The sequence below is a fragment of the Emydura macquarii genome, unplaced genomic scaffold, assembly GCF_026122565.2.
Source record: "Emydura macquarii macquarii isolate MOO-44397 ecotype Brisbane River unplaced genomic scaffold, CSIRO-AGI_Emac_v2 contig_2473, whole genome shotgun sequence".
Classification (NCBI taxonomy): Eukaryota; Metazoa; Chordata; order Testudines; family Chelidae; genus Emydura; species Emydura macquarii.
Genome location: NW_027132610.1, coordinates 22061857 through 22075987, shown reverse-complemented (window position 1 = coordinate 22075987; position 14131 = coordinate 22061857). Strand labels below are relative to the sequence as shown.

Genomic DNA, 14131 nt, shown 5'->3' with positions numbered 1-14131 from the left:
TGGAGGTACTCCCCAATTCTCTGCCTCAGATTCCTCGGCAGAGCAGCTGTGTTTCTTCCTCCTGTTGTAGGACACTTTCCTATGACAATTGGAAATCACATTAGTGGGGAACAAAGCAGCGCACAGTCATGTAGCATAGGCACACGGTTTGAAGCTGCTTACGTGGAGGAGATGCTTCCTAGCATGCTTGCTGATTCTAAGGAGTGAGATATCGGCTTCTGTGGCCCCTGCCTGTGGAGAATGATGGCACAATTTGACATTTGTTTTCCCAGTGCACCTGCATGTATACCCCAAGCAAACACCCATCCAGAACCCAGAACCTCAACCTACTTGAATGATCTTGCCCCCACCCTCCTCACAACTCACCATTCCCAGGCTGATCAAGGAGGTGTGCTCTGTGCAGGGGGACAGTGAGAATAAGGTGTGTTTCATAGTGATACATGTATACTGTTAGGGCACTGACAACAGTGGTTCTGTTAATGTTTCTTGTTCTTACACAGATGTGACCTTCGCAGCCAAGGCCTCTACACCAGAGGACTGCCTCCGGCAAATAAGGAAGCAATCCACAAAAGCAAGGAGGAAATGTTCCAGGAATTCCTCCAGTCCTCTGAGGCATCCAAAAGAGAGAAAAGGGCATGGAGAGAATCAATGTCAGAATCCCAGAAGATGGGCAGACAGGAATGGAAGGAAAACCAGCAGAGAATTTTCACTGGCCATGAGTGCATGATCAAGATCATGGAAGAGGAGACAGAGCTTCTAAAGACAATAGTGTCATTGCAGACACAGTTCATGCAAGCTCGCCCCTCCCCTGCAGCAATAGACCTTCTTTCGTTGCACTCCACCAACTCCCCCAACACATTCCTACAAAAATCATGGACTGCCCCACTACCCTCTTCATTCCATCCCTTCAGTTAGCTATGAAAATGACAGCTGGACTTACATGCAACTATAATAGCAGACACTGCCCCCCCCAAACTCTCTCCTCTCCAGGATTTGTTCGTGTTGTGCACTGTTTGGTGTTTAATAATAAAAGTCAGTTCTCAGAACAATACACACTGTTTATTCTGTGTTAACATGAGATGTGCACCTCTGCAGCACATCTTTTACCTTTTACAGCAATAAAATATCAGTGATTTAAAAAAAAATTATGGGTTCTCATTGTCAAAATGGGCCCTCAATGGCTCCCTTATGTGTATGGCCCTCCGTTACACCCCCCCAATACTCCTGGCATCTGGCTGCTCATATGCAGATACAAGGTGATCTGCCTCAGAGGTCCACCCAGGGGCAAACTTCTCACCCTTAGCTTCACATAAATTGTGGAGCACACAGCAGGCGGCTATAACCACAGGAATATTGTCCTCATTTAAGTCCAGCCTGCCATATGGGCATCTCCAGTGAGCCTTTAATCTGCCAAACGTACATTCAACACCTATTCAGCCTATTACTGCAGCGTTCCTTGCTGCTGTCCAGGTTGCCTGTGTAAGGCTTCATGAGCCATGGCATCAGTGGGTAGGCTGGGTCTCCCAGGATCACTATGGGCATCTCAACATCCCCTATTGTAATCTTTTTGTCTGGGAAAAAGGTCCCTGCTTGTAGCTTCCAGTACAGCCCTATGTTCCTGAAGATACGAGCATCATGCACCTTTTCTGACCAACTTGCACTGATATCAGTGAAACTGTCCCAGTGATCCACAAGCACCTGCAGTACCATAAAGAAGTACCTCTTTCTATCGATGCACTCAGTCGCGAGATGTTTCGGAGCCAAAATTGGAATGTGTGTGCCATCTATTGCCCCACCACAGTTAGGGAATCCCATTGCTGCAAATCCATCCACTATTTCACACACATTGCCCAGAGTCACAGTCCTTCGCAGCAGAATGTGATTAATAGCCCTGCACACTTGTGATAACACAGCTCCAATGGTGGACTTCCCAACTCCAAACTGATTAGCAACTGACCGGTAGCAGTCTGGAGTTGCCAGCCTCCACAGGGCGATCTCCATGTGCTTCTCCATCGGGAGGGCAGCTCTCATTCTGATGTCCTTGTGCCGTCGTTCCATGAAGGTGGCTTTGAGCATTCGAAAGTTCTGTAGCCACTGGTCATCATCCCAGACTTGCATAACAATGCGATCCCATCACTCAGTGCTTGTCTCACGTGCCCAGAAGCGACAGTTCACCATGTGCAGATGATCCGTGAATGACAACAGTAATGTGGTGCTGTTTGTCTGCATGTCACTCAGCAGGTCAGGCTCCTCAGATTCCTGTTCCAATTCGGAGCTCATGATATAGTGCATGACCAGCCATGATGTGTTAAGAACGCTGAAAGCAACAGTGGAGAGCACTGCAAGATCCATCTTTTCAGATTCAGATGGCGGGAGCAGGAAAAGGCGGGGAGCTGTTGGAAAAGAGGCGTGAGTCATTACAAGCAATGCAATGAATAATGGCATGGTGCTCTGCACTCCTCTCCCCCATCCCAGAATTCCTAGTGGCAGAAGCTGCCTAGCTGCACGGTGGGATAGCTGCCCACAATGCAGTGTTGATAATACAACACCAAGTGTGGATGCTCTTTTGCGATAAAATGAGTGCTGTGTAGATGGGTGCGAGTGCTATAATTATAGCGCTTTTTTATCACCAGTATATCTACCATCGACAAAACTTTCTTGTTTCTAGTAGACATTGTCTTATTGTTTTATTTTTATGGTACCCACTTCTCTATTGTTTATCTGAATGATTTTTGTCTGGTTCCTTGATTGTTTCTGTCTCTTGCATAACTAAGTGTACACTATTTAAATCAACTAAGGTGATGGGATGTGATAGGTTAAAGAACTGTTTTATAATGGTCTAGGATTGGTGTTTTGTAGCACTTCCATTTAAAATGATTGGTTAAGGTATAGCTAAGCAGGACCCAAGTTTTAACTATACAAACTGAAGTCCAAAAGGAAGTTCTTTGGAACCTAACTCCAGGACACAGCCCAATCAAAGCTGCCAGATTTCAACACTTGATTTGTTTACAGCAGGTTGTGTTTATTTCATTTCCTTCTGAGGTTGCCATCTTCACACTGGGATAGTGCTCTTTATAGGTCCCATTCTCTGGTGTACCCATACTGTTAAGCTATACTAATTCTTTAGGATTCATTGTCCATGTAGGAATAGCAATCATAATTAGCACAGTTGAATTATTAATTTCATATGGTGTCCAAGGTCCAGGACCTTTTAGCCTTGCACATTGCAAATTTTCTTTCCCAATATTATAAATTCCTTTTTCCACTAGTGTGGTCTAGATAAGTGTGCTGTTTAATAACCTTGATCGTTCCTTCTGCTTTATCTCTTCTGTTCCCTGCATTAAATGCATAACAAGTTTAGTATTGTATATGCTCCATGCAATTGCCTGAGAAACATTGTTATTATTCAATGAATTAATCACAATATTTATAGATATATTAATCAGTTAGTGAGTTAATCTTAAAGGTTAATTCCTCAATGTCTGCTGAATTTCATAGGGAGACCCAGCACCTTTTAAAAGAAAAGATTCTATGGTAGAGGTGCTTACTTTGGGCTGGGGAGAAAGGCGGGAGATATGTATTATTTATTATTTGCCACCAAAACAGCTGGATTCTATTTACATACCCATCCATCAATCGTTCTGGGCCTACTAAAGTACTATTGTTTTGCATTTGTAAACCCCCGACTTGTTTACATGCCACAACATTCAGCACCTTTAAAGATGTCTTTCTGGAATGTATTAGAGACCTGTAAACTCTCAAAGCATACAGTCCATTCCCCAGTTGTTCATTTTGGCACACAGATACCACTCAACGTAGTTCTCCAACTACCCCAGTGTCCAAACAAAACAATTTTTTCAGAAAGGTGGATTGGTTTAATTTAGTTCCACATGGTGGTTTGTTGATCATTTTCCCATCCATTTTTACAGTGCAATTGGAGTCTGTTGTACATCTGTGGAGGGCTTGGGACTGGGGAATCCCCGTTTGGAGTGTTTCTAAACCTTGGGACCAACTCCATGCCCTTCACATCAGAGCACACAATAGTGTAAGTCGCCACCAGCTCATGGTTGCAAATCTGCCCCAGCCAAATGGACCTGGTCGCATCACAGCAACACTATTGTTGGGATTTCCTCCAAGACTTCTTTTCCACGTAGCTTCCGAAGAACTCAGTTCGACTCCTGCCGTCGTCACTCAGGTATCTTTATTTGGCATACAGCAGTGCTCTGCTGAGTTGATCAGATTCAAACACGGGGATGGATGCAGGGTACGTAACAGTTCCAAAGTTACACAGAAACCTTCGCCCTTCATATACATTACACATATCATTGCATTGACTATACATTGCTTCGCACATTTTTGGCTTCGCTTGGTTCCTTTCCAGGAACCAATCCCTATGCAGCATGCTCTGTCCATGCACTGACCATGGCTCAACTTCCTCTTTACTCATCTCTACATTCCTAACTTTCCTGTTATCTAATTCATAGTAAATAGTTCCCTGCGTGTTCTTCCTTTTATCTTAGTTGGCTCAGACATTCTGTCTTCTTGGCCTACTGACCTATTTACTTATCTGATTTAGCACAAACGTTCTGTTTACAACCTCATGATTCATTTAATTCTATCTTCCAAAAAATGAGGCCTCCCTCCATCTGTTAATTACTCATGTCAGGTCAGGCCTCAACTACATGTAAACTCATGCATACCCCACTTCTCACAAAGCGATCACTCTATATCTTACCTATCAATCCTCATCCTGAGAGGAAACTCGCACAACACTTTCAAAAGACAAACCTAAGAGCTTAAATTCATAACTTTCCTAGACGCTAAAAATCATGGTCTTAATAAAACACAGTGGATTTATGGCTTATTACAACAATCTGTAACTCACACAGCCTCCTTGTTGTCCCATGATTACAAGGGTCTTAGCAGGCCACTTCCCCTTGTATGGTCCCTTAGAATATGTGCTAACTACTTAAGTTAAACTATCTGATCTTGTATTTAGCTGTGACACTCAGACCTGAAGAAGAGCTCTGTGTAGCTCCAAAGCCTGTTTCTCTCACCGAGAGAATTTGGTCCAGTATTACCTCACCCACCTTGTCTTCTTTAATGAATAAACGACAGTTTGCCCCAAAGATGACTGTGGACATTAATGATGTGGAGATTGCTCTGGTTATCCTGGGAGACACAGCTTATTCTCTGATTCAATGGTTAATGAAGCCATCCATGAGCCACTTAAGGAAGAACTGTTTTAACTATCTCCTCTGCAGATGCAAAAAGTGACAATGGAGTGTGCATTCGGCTGTCTGAAAGGAAGATGGTGCTGTTTATGTGCTGAGTTGGAAGCTACAGAAAATAAGTTGCCTAACATTGTAGCTGCATGCAATATTTTGCACAAGATTTGTGAGACTAAAGGAGAAAGTCTTAACAATGGCTGGGATGCAGAGACTTGCTCAGTGGTTTGAGCAGCCAGCAAGGTATACCCTAGAAAATGGAGATGGTAAGGGCAATACTTTCAGGGATCATATTGCTCTTACTTTGACTCTCAGGCCTGAAGATATGCAGCTGGATATCAAGTGGAGCAAGGTGTGTCGGGAGGATAACGGATTCTGACAGAGCAGTCTCTGTAATAAGTGGTATGTTGTGGGTCTCCTTGGCCTTGTCTACACTACACGTTTTGTCAATGCAAGTTACAGTGATGATCAAAAGGTGGTGTGATTACAGAGTTTCTGCCAATCCACATTGAGTCACCGAAGTGTGTTCAGATTTGTTACTTTAGAATTGACATTGAAAGCAGAGCAGGGTGAGAAGGTATCCCACTCTGCAACTTGATACCTTCGTACTGCTAGGAGTGGTGGGAAAGCGGACAGGATAGCAGTGCATCATAGATGCTGGATCAATGTCCCATAGGAGGAAAGCCTCCGTCTTCCTTGCTTTGCTCACACATTGTAAAGGAGAAGATCAGGGAGTCTTCCTAAGTCCTCCGCTAGTGTTAAGACCTCCATTTCACCAGGATATGCATCCTGCGGTGTGCCAGAGGCTTTCAGAAAAGACCTCGCTCGCTACCTTTTGAGAATAACGTAGTATTTGATACAATCAGTTGATTCCATTCTTTATGACTTGACTCTCAGCCCCCTGTCTTCCTAGGCCAGTCAAGCTTGTAAAGAAAGACGCAGAGCAAATGTCACGCTCCCGCGGGTGGAGATGCCGTGCTCTCTCCTCCCCTGCTTGGTAGCTTTTCCCCTCCTACGTCAATGAACCTTCATTCTCTCTGCCTGAGGAGCGCGCTGCTCAGAGAAGCAAATGCTTGCCTTTGCCTAGGGCCCTCTTTTCCCAACTCCCCCCGACACACCTGCTCCCTCACTTTGAGTCATCATTCTAGCCAGAACTCTTCATACATCCCGCGGACGTACTGCCGGCAAGAGGGTGTTCTTACTTTTGCGACGAGACATTCCAGGACGCCTTTTACATCCGGATTAGAACCCGAGTGAGTCGGGCTATGCTGAATTGGTCAGGCCGCACGCGTTCCCTTAGAGCAGAGAGCCCCTCGTCCTCGGGCACTGGGAGGTCCTTAGGGTCAAAAGGATCCACTTTCTTGAGATTTACCGCTCTTGTTGACTCTCGGAGTGGCTGGAGCAGAAGAGGCACGGAGGAAGGACCCCGTAGCCCCAAAAGGAGAAGGGAATGCCAGCGACGAAGATGGGATTTGAACCCACGCGTGCACAGCACAATGGATTAGCAGTCCATCGCCTTAACCTCTCGGCCACCTCGTCGACATAAAGGGCCATTTCCGCACCAGTTCTCCTCTGCTCAGCTGAGGCTGGCGACCCAAGGCAGGATGAGATGCCTTGGAAGAGAGCAGCTGCTAGGGTGCCAGTGGTGTAGGGGCATCATACTGGATTCCCATTCCTGTGACCTGGGTTCGAGTCCCGGTTGGCACAAAGCAGGGCTGCTTGGGGGAGTGGCTTTTCGTGCCTGGTGGCCCGGAAGAGCTGGCCTTTAGGCGGTGAGGGGGCTCCGTAGCCACCTACCAAAACGAAGAGAAGGCCAAAGACCAAGGTTCCCTTCCAAGCCACGCGTGTAGAGCCCAAAGTGCTCTGGCTTAGCCCCTGAGCTAGCTCGTCAGCCCGAGCAGGAGCTTGAGCCAGCGGCTCTCCTTTGGTGGCGAAAAAAAGGCACCCGAGCGAAGAAGTAGCGGTCAAAACCTGCGAGCGTGCTAGTAGTGTTGAAGCCCGTCCTTTCAAGCCTGAGGTGAGTCCTGCATGGCACGAGAGGCACCGTGGCGTTGCCCACTTGGGGTGAAAGCCGGACCTCTGAGGGTTTGTGTCACCTCTTACCCTGGACCTTCCGGAGAAGAACGAGGAGTTGGCTTTCTGTCTCTTCCTAGATGAAAGTTCTCCGTCTTAACATGCCTCTCACCCAGCTTCCCTTGCCAGAGGCTTCAAGATCTCCTTGCTGGAAGGGCTCAGCTTGCAGGAGCTCTGGCCCCTTTTGACAGTCTAGAGTTGGATGCCAAAGATGCCGTCTCTACTCCAAAGTTCAGTGACCTTCTTTCAAGCGGCAGGATGACCTCCTGCTCTTCTTGCCTTCCTGTGCTCTTCCCACCCCCCGACTGATTTCTAGGGAAATGAGGCTTCCCCTCCCCCCCTCTTGCCCCGTATCTTTGGAGACAGGAAGCTAGCTGCCTTCCTTCCTGTTTGGGGGAAGCCTGCGTCTTCCTTGCTTTGCTCACACATTGTAAAGGAGAAGATCAGGGAGTCTTCCTAAGTCCTCCGCTAGTGTTAAGACCTCCATTTCACCAGGATATGCATCCTGCGGTGTGCCAGAGGCTTTCAGAAAAGACCTCGCTCGCTACCTTTTGAGAATAACGTAGTATTTGATACAATCAGTTGATTCCATTCTTTATGACTTGACTCTCAGCCCCCTGTCTTCCTAGGCCAGTCAAGCTTGTAAAGAAAGACGCAGAGCAAATGTCACGCTCCCGCGGGTGGAGATGCCGTGCTCTCTCCTCCCCTGCTTGGTAGCTTTTCCCCTCCTACGTCAATGAACCTTCATTCTCTCTGCCTGAGGAGCGCGCTGCTCAGAGAAGCAAATGCTTGCCTTTGCCTAGGGCCCTCTTTTCCCAACTCCCCCCGACACACCTGCTCCCTCACTTTGAGTCATCATTCTAGCCAGAACTCTTCATACATCCCGCGGACGTACTGCCGGCAAGAGGGTGTTCTTACTTTTGCGACGAGACATTCCAGGACGCCTTTTACATCCGGATTAGAACCCGAGTGAGTCGGGCTATGCTGAATTGGTCAGGCCGCACGCGTTCCCTTAGAGCAGAGAGCCCCTCGTCCTCGGGCACTGGGAGGTTCTTAGGGTCAAAAGGATCCACTTTCTTGAGATTTACCGCTCTTGTTGACTCTCGGAGTGGCTGGAGCAGAAGAGGCATGGAGGAAGGACCCCGTAGCCAGTAGCTCCAAAAGGGGAAGGGAATGCCAGCGACGAAGGTGGGATTCGAACCCACGCGTGCACAGCACAACGGATTAGCAGTCCATCGCCTTAACCTCTCGGCCACCTCGTCGACGTAAAGGGCCCTTTCCGCACCAGTTCTCCTCTGCTCAGCTGAGGCTGGCGACCCAAGGCAGGATGAGATGCCTTGGAAGAGAGCAGCTGCTAGGGTGCCAGTGGTGTAGGGGCATCATACTGGATTCCCATTCCTGTGACCTGGGTTCGAGTCCCGGTTGGCACAAAGCGGGGCTGCTTGGGGGAGTGGCTTTTCGTGCCTGGTGGCCCGGAAGAGCTGGCCTTTAGGCGGTGAGGGGGCTCCGTAGCCACCTACCAAAACGAAGAGAAGGCCAAAGACCAAGGTTCCCTTCCAAGCCACGCGTGTAGAGCCCAAAGTGCTCTGGCTTAGCCCCTGAGCTAGCTCGTCAGCCCGAGCAGGAGCTTGAGCCAGCGGCTCTCCTTTGGTGGCGAAAAAAAGGCACCCGGCGAAGAAGTAGCGGTCAAAACCTGCGAGCGTGCTAGTAGTGTTGAAGCCCGTCCTTTCAAGCCTGAGGTGAGTCCTGCATGGCACGAGAGGCACCGTGGCGTTGCCCACTTGGGGTGAAAGCCGGACCTCTGAGGGTTTGTGTCACCTCTTACCCTGGACCTTCCGGAGAAGAACGAGGAGTTGGCTTTCTGTCTCTTCCTAGATGAAAGTTCTCCGTCTTAACATGCCTCTCACCCAGCTTCCCTTGCCAGAGGCTTCAAGATCTCCTTGCTGGAAGGGCTCAGCTTGCAGGAGCTCTGGCCCCTTTTGACAGTCTAGAGTTGGATGCCAAAGATGCCGTCTCTACTCCAAAGTTCAGTGACCTTCTTTCAAGCGGCAGGATGACCTCCTGCTCTTCTTGCCTTCCTGTGCTCTTCCCACCCCCCCGACTGATTTCTAGGGAAATGAGGCTTCCCCTCCCCCCCTCTTGCCCCGTATCTTTGGAGACAGGAAGCTAGCTGCCTTCCTTCCTGTTTGGGGGAAGCCTGCGTCTTCCTTGCTTTGCTCACACATTGTAAAGGAGAAGATCAGGGAGTCTTCCTAAGTCCTCCGCTAGTGTTAAGACCTCCATTTCACCAGGATATGCATCCTGCGGTGTGCCAGAGGCTTTCAGAAAAGACCTCGCTCGCTACCTTTTGAGAATAACGTAGTATTTGATACAATCAGTTGATTCCATTCTTTATGACTTGACTCTCAGCCCCCTGTCTTCCTAGGCCAGTCAAGCTTGTAAAGAAAGACGCAGAGCAAATGTCACGCTCCCGCGGGTGGAGATGCCGTGCTCTCTCCTCCCCTGCTTGGTAGCTTTTCCCCTCCTACGTCAATGAACCTTCATTCTCTCTGCCTGAGGAGCGCGCTGCTCAGAGAAGCAAATGCTTGCCTTTGCCTAGGGCCCTCTTTTCCCAACTCCCCCCGACACACCTGCTCCCTCACTTTGAGTCATCATTCTAGCCAGAACTCTTCATACATCCCGCGGACGTACTGCCGGCAAGAGGGTGTTCTTACTTTTGCGACGAGACATTCCAGGACGCCTTTTACATCCGGATTAGAACCCGAGTGAGTCGGGCTATGCTGAATTGGTCAGGCCGCACGCGTTCCCTTAGAGCAGAGAGCCCCTCGTCCTCGGGCACTGGGAGGTTCTTAGGGTCAAAAGGATCCACTTTCTTGAGATTTACCGCTCTTGTTGACTCTCGGAGTGGCTGGAGCAGAAGAGGCATGGAGGAAGGACCCCGTAGCCAGTAGCTCCAAAAGGGGAAGGGAATGCCAGCGACGAAGGTGGGATTCGAACCCACGCGTGCACAGCACAACGGATTAGCAGTCCATCGCCTTAACCTCTCGGCCACCTCGTCGACGTAAAGGGCCCTTTCCGCACCAGTTCTCCTCTGCTCAGCTGAGGCTGGCGACCCAAGGCAGGATGAGATGCCTTGGAAGAGAGCAGCTGCTAGGGTGCCAGTGGTGTAGGGGCATCATACTGGATTCCCATTCCTGTGACCTGGGTTCGAGTCCCGGTTGGCACAAAGCGGGGCTGCTTGGGGGAGTGGCTTTTCGTGCCTGGTGGCCCGGAAGAGCTGGCCTTTAGGCGGTGAGGGGGCTCCGTAGCCACCTACCAAAACGAAGAGAAGGCCAAAGACCAAGGTTCCCTTCCAAGCCACGCGTGTAGAGCCCAAAGTGCTCTGGCTTAGCCCCTGAGCTAGCTCGTCAGCCCGAGCAGGAGCTTGAGCCAGCGGCTCTCCTTTGGTGGCGAAAAAAGGCACCCGAGCGAAGAAGTAGCGGTCAAAACCTGCGAGCGTGCTAGTAGTGTTGAAGCCCGTCCTTTCAAGCCTGAGGTGAGTCCTGCATGGCACGAGAGGCACCGTGGCGTTGCCCACTTGGGGTGAAAGCCGGACCTCTGAGGGTTTGTGTCACCTCTTACCCTGGACCTTCCGGAGAAGAACGAGGAGTTGGCTTTCTGTCTCTTCCTAGATGAAAGTTCTCCGTCTTAACATGCCTCTCACCCAGCTTCCCTTGCCAGAGGCTTCAAGATCTCCTTGCTGGAAGGGCTCAGCTTGCAGGAGCTCTGGCCCCTTTTGACAGTCTAGAGTTGGATGCCAAAGATGCCGTCTCTACTCCAAAGTTCAGTGACCTTCTTTCAAGCGGCAGGATGACCTCCTGCTCTTCTTGCCTTCCTGTGCTCTTCCCACCCCCCGACTGATTTCTAGGGAAATGAGGCTTCCCCTCCCCCTCTTGCCCCGTATCTTTGGAGACAGGAAGCTAGCTGCCTTCCTTCCTGTTTGGGGGAAGCCTGCGTCTTCCTTGCTTTGCTCACACATTGTAAAGGAGAAGATCAGGGAGTCTTCCTAAGTCCTCCGCTAGTGTTAAGACCTCCATTTCACCAGGATATGCATCCTGCGGTGTGCCAGAGGCTTTCAGAAAAGACCTCGCTCGCTACCTTTTGAGAATAACGTAGTATTTGATACAATCAGTTGATTCCATTCTTTATGACTTGACTCTCAGCCCCCTGTCTTCCTAGGCCAGTCAAGCTTGTAAAGAAAGACGCAGAGCAAATGTCACGCTCCCGCGGGTGGAGATGCCGTGCTCTCTCCTCCCCTGCTTGGTAGCTTTTCCCCTCCTACGTCAATGAACCTTCATTCTCTCTGCCTGAGGAGCGCGCTGCTCAGAGAAGCAAATGCTTGCCTTTGCCTAGGGCCCTCTTTTCCCAACTCCCCCCGACACACCTGCTCCCTCACTTTGAGTCATCATTCTAGCCAGAACTCTTCATACATCCCGCGGACGTACTGCCGGCAAGAGGGTGTTCTTACTTTTGCGACGAGACATTCCAGGACGCCTTTTACATCCGGATTAGAACCCGAGTGAGTCGGGCTATGCTGAATTGGTCAGGCCGCACGCGTTCCCTTAGAGCAGAGAGCCCCTCGTCCTCGGGCACTGGGAGGTCCTTAGGGTCAAAAGGATCCACTTTCTTGAGATTTACCGCTCTTGTTGACTCTCGGAGTGGCTGGAGCAGAAGAGGCACGGAGGAAGGACCCCGTAGCCAGTAGCTCCAAAAGGGAAGGGAATGCCAGCGACGAAGGTGGGATTCGAACCCACGCGTGCACAGCACAACGGATTAGCAGTCCATCGCCTTAACCTCTCGGCCACCTCGTCGACATAAAGGGCCCTTTCCGCACCAGTTCTCCTCTGCTCAGCTGAGGCTGGCGACCCAAGGCAGGATGAGATGCCTTGGAAGAGAGCAGCTGCTAGGGTGCCAGTGGTGTAGGGGCATCATACTGGATTCCCATTCCTGTGACCTGGGTTCGAGTCCCGGTTGGCACAAAGCGGGGCTGCTTGGGGGAGTGGCTTTTCGTGCCTGGTGGCCCGGAAGAGCTGGCCTTTAGGCGGTGAGGGGGCTCCGTAGCCACCTACCAAAACGAAGAGAAGGCCAAAGACCAAGGTTCCCTTCCAAGCCACGCGTGTAGAGCCCAAAGTGCTCTGGCTTAGCCCCTGAGCTAGCTCGTCAGCCCGAGCAGGAGCTTGAGCCAGCGGCTCTCCTTTGGTGGCGAAAAAAGGCACCCGAGCGAAGAAGTAGCGGTCAAAACCTGCGAGCGTGCTAGTAGTGTTGAAGCCCGTCCTTTCAAGCCTGAGGTGAGTCCTGCATGGCACGAGAGGCACCGTGGCGTTGCCCACTTGGGGTGAAAGCCGGACCTCTGAGGGTTTGTGTCACCTCTTACCCTGGACCTTCCGGAGAAGAACGAGGAGTTGGCTTTCTGTCTCTTCCTAGATGAAAGTTCTCCGTCTTAACATGCCTCTCACCCAGCTTCCCTTGCCAGAGGCTTCAAGATCTCCTTGCTGGAAGGGCTCAGCTTGCAGGAGCTCTGGCCCCTTTTGACAGTCTAGAGTTGGATGCCAAAGATGCCGTCTCTACTCCAAAGTTCAGTGACCTTCTTTCAAGCGGCAGGATGACCTCCTGCTCTTCTTGCCTTCCTGTGCTCTTCCCACCCCCCGACTGATTTCTAGGGAAATGAGGCTTCCCCTCCCCCTCTTGCCCCGTATCTTTGGAGACAGGAAGCTAGCTGCCTTCCTTCCTGTTTGGGGGAAGCCTGCGTCTTCCTTGCTTTGCTCACACATTGTAAAGGAGAAGATCAGGGAGTCTTCCTAAGTCCTCCGCTAGTGTTAAGACCTCCATTTCACCAGGATATGCATCCTGCGGTGTGCCAGAGGCTTTCAGAAAAGACCTCGCTCGCTACCTTTTGAGAATAACGTAGTATTTGATACAATCAGTTGATTCCATTCTTTATGACTTGACTCTCAGCCCCCTGTCTTCCTAGGCCAGTCAAGCTTGTAAAGAAAGACGCAGAGCAAATGTCACGCTCCCGCGGGTGGAGATGCCGTGCTCTCTCCTCCCCTGCTTGGTAGCTTTTCCCCTCCTACGTCAATGAACCTTCATTCTCTCTGCCTGAGGAGCGCGCTGCTCAGAGAAGCAAATGCTTGCCTTTGCCTAGGGCCCTCTTTTCCCAACTCCCCCCGACACACCTGCTCCCTCACTTTGAGTCATCATTCTAGCCAGAACTCTTCATACATCCCGCGGACGTACTGCCGGCAAGAGGGTGTTCTTACTTTTGCGACGAGACATTCCAGGACGCCTTTTACATCCGGATTAGAACCCGAGTGAGTCGGGCTATGCTGAATTGGTCAGGCCGCACGCGTTCCCTTAGAGCAGAGAGCCCCTCGTCCTCGGGCACTGGGAGGTCCTTAGGGTCAAAAGGATCCACTTTCTTGAGATTTACCGCTCTTGTTGACTCTCGGAGTGGCTGGAGCAGAAGAGGCATGGAGGAAGGACCCCGTAGCCAGTAGCTCCAAAAGGGGAAGGGAACGCCAGCGACGAAGGTGGGATTCGAACCCACGCGTGCACAGCACAACGGATTAGCAGTCCATCGCCTTAACCTCTCGGCCACCTCGTCGACGTAAAGGGCCCTTTCCGCACCAGTTCTCCTCTGCTCAGCTGAGGCTGGCGACCCAAGGCAGGATGAGATGCCTTGGAAGAGAGCAGCTGCTAGGGTGCCAGTGGTGTAGGGGCATCATACTGGATTCCCATTCCTGTGACCTGGGTTCGAGTCCCGGTTGGCACAAAGCGGGGCTGCTTGGGGG

General features: G+C 50.5%; 5 non-coding genes across 5 annotated transcripts; all 5 read right to left on the bottom strand.

Annotated features, from left to right (window-relative positions):
- Nucleotides 1-6685: 6685 nt before the first annotated feature.
- Nucleotides 6686-6767, bottom strand: TRNAS-GCU (transfer RNA serine (anticodon GCU)). Its single transcript has one exon. It is a non-coding gene; the product is annotated as a tRNA-Ser (tRNA).
- A 1714-nt stretch (nt 6768-8481) lies between these two features.
- Nucleotides 8482-8563, bottom strand: TRNAS-GCU (transfer RNA serine (anticodon GCU)). Its single transcript has one exon. It is a non-coding gene; the product is annotated as a tRNA-Ser (tRNA).
- Nucleotides 8564-10277: 1714 nt separating this feature from the next.
- Nucleotides 10278-10359, bottom strand: TRNAS-GCU (transfer RNA serine (anticodon GCU)). Its single transcript has one exon. It is a non-coding gene; the product is annotated as a tRNA-Ser (tRNA).
- Nucleotides 10360-12069: 1710 nt separating this feature from the next.
- On the bottom strand, nt 12070-12151 carry TRNAS-GCU (transfer RNA serine (anticodon GCU)). Its single transcript has one exon. It is a non-coding gene; the product is annotated as a tRNA-Ser (tRNA).
- A 1711-nt stretch (nt 12152-13862) lies between these two features.
- On the bottom strand, nt 13863-13944 carry TRNAS-GCU (transfer RNA serine (anticodon GCU)). The gene has a single exon. It is a non-coding gene; the product is annotated as a tRNA-Ser (tRNA).
- Nucleotides 13945-14131: the final 187 nt, after the last annotated feature.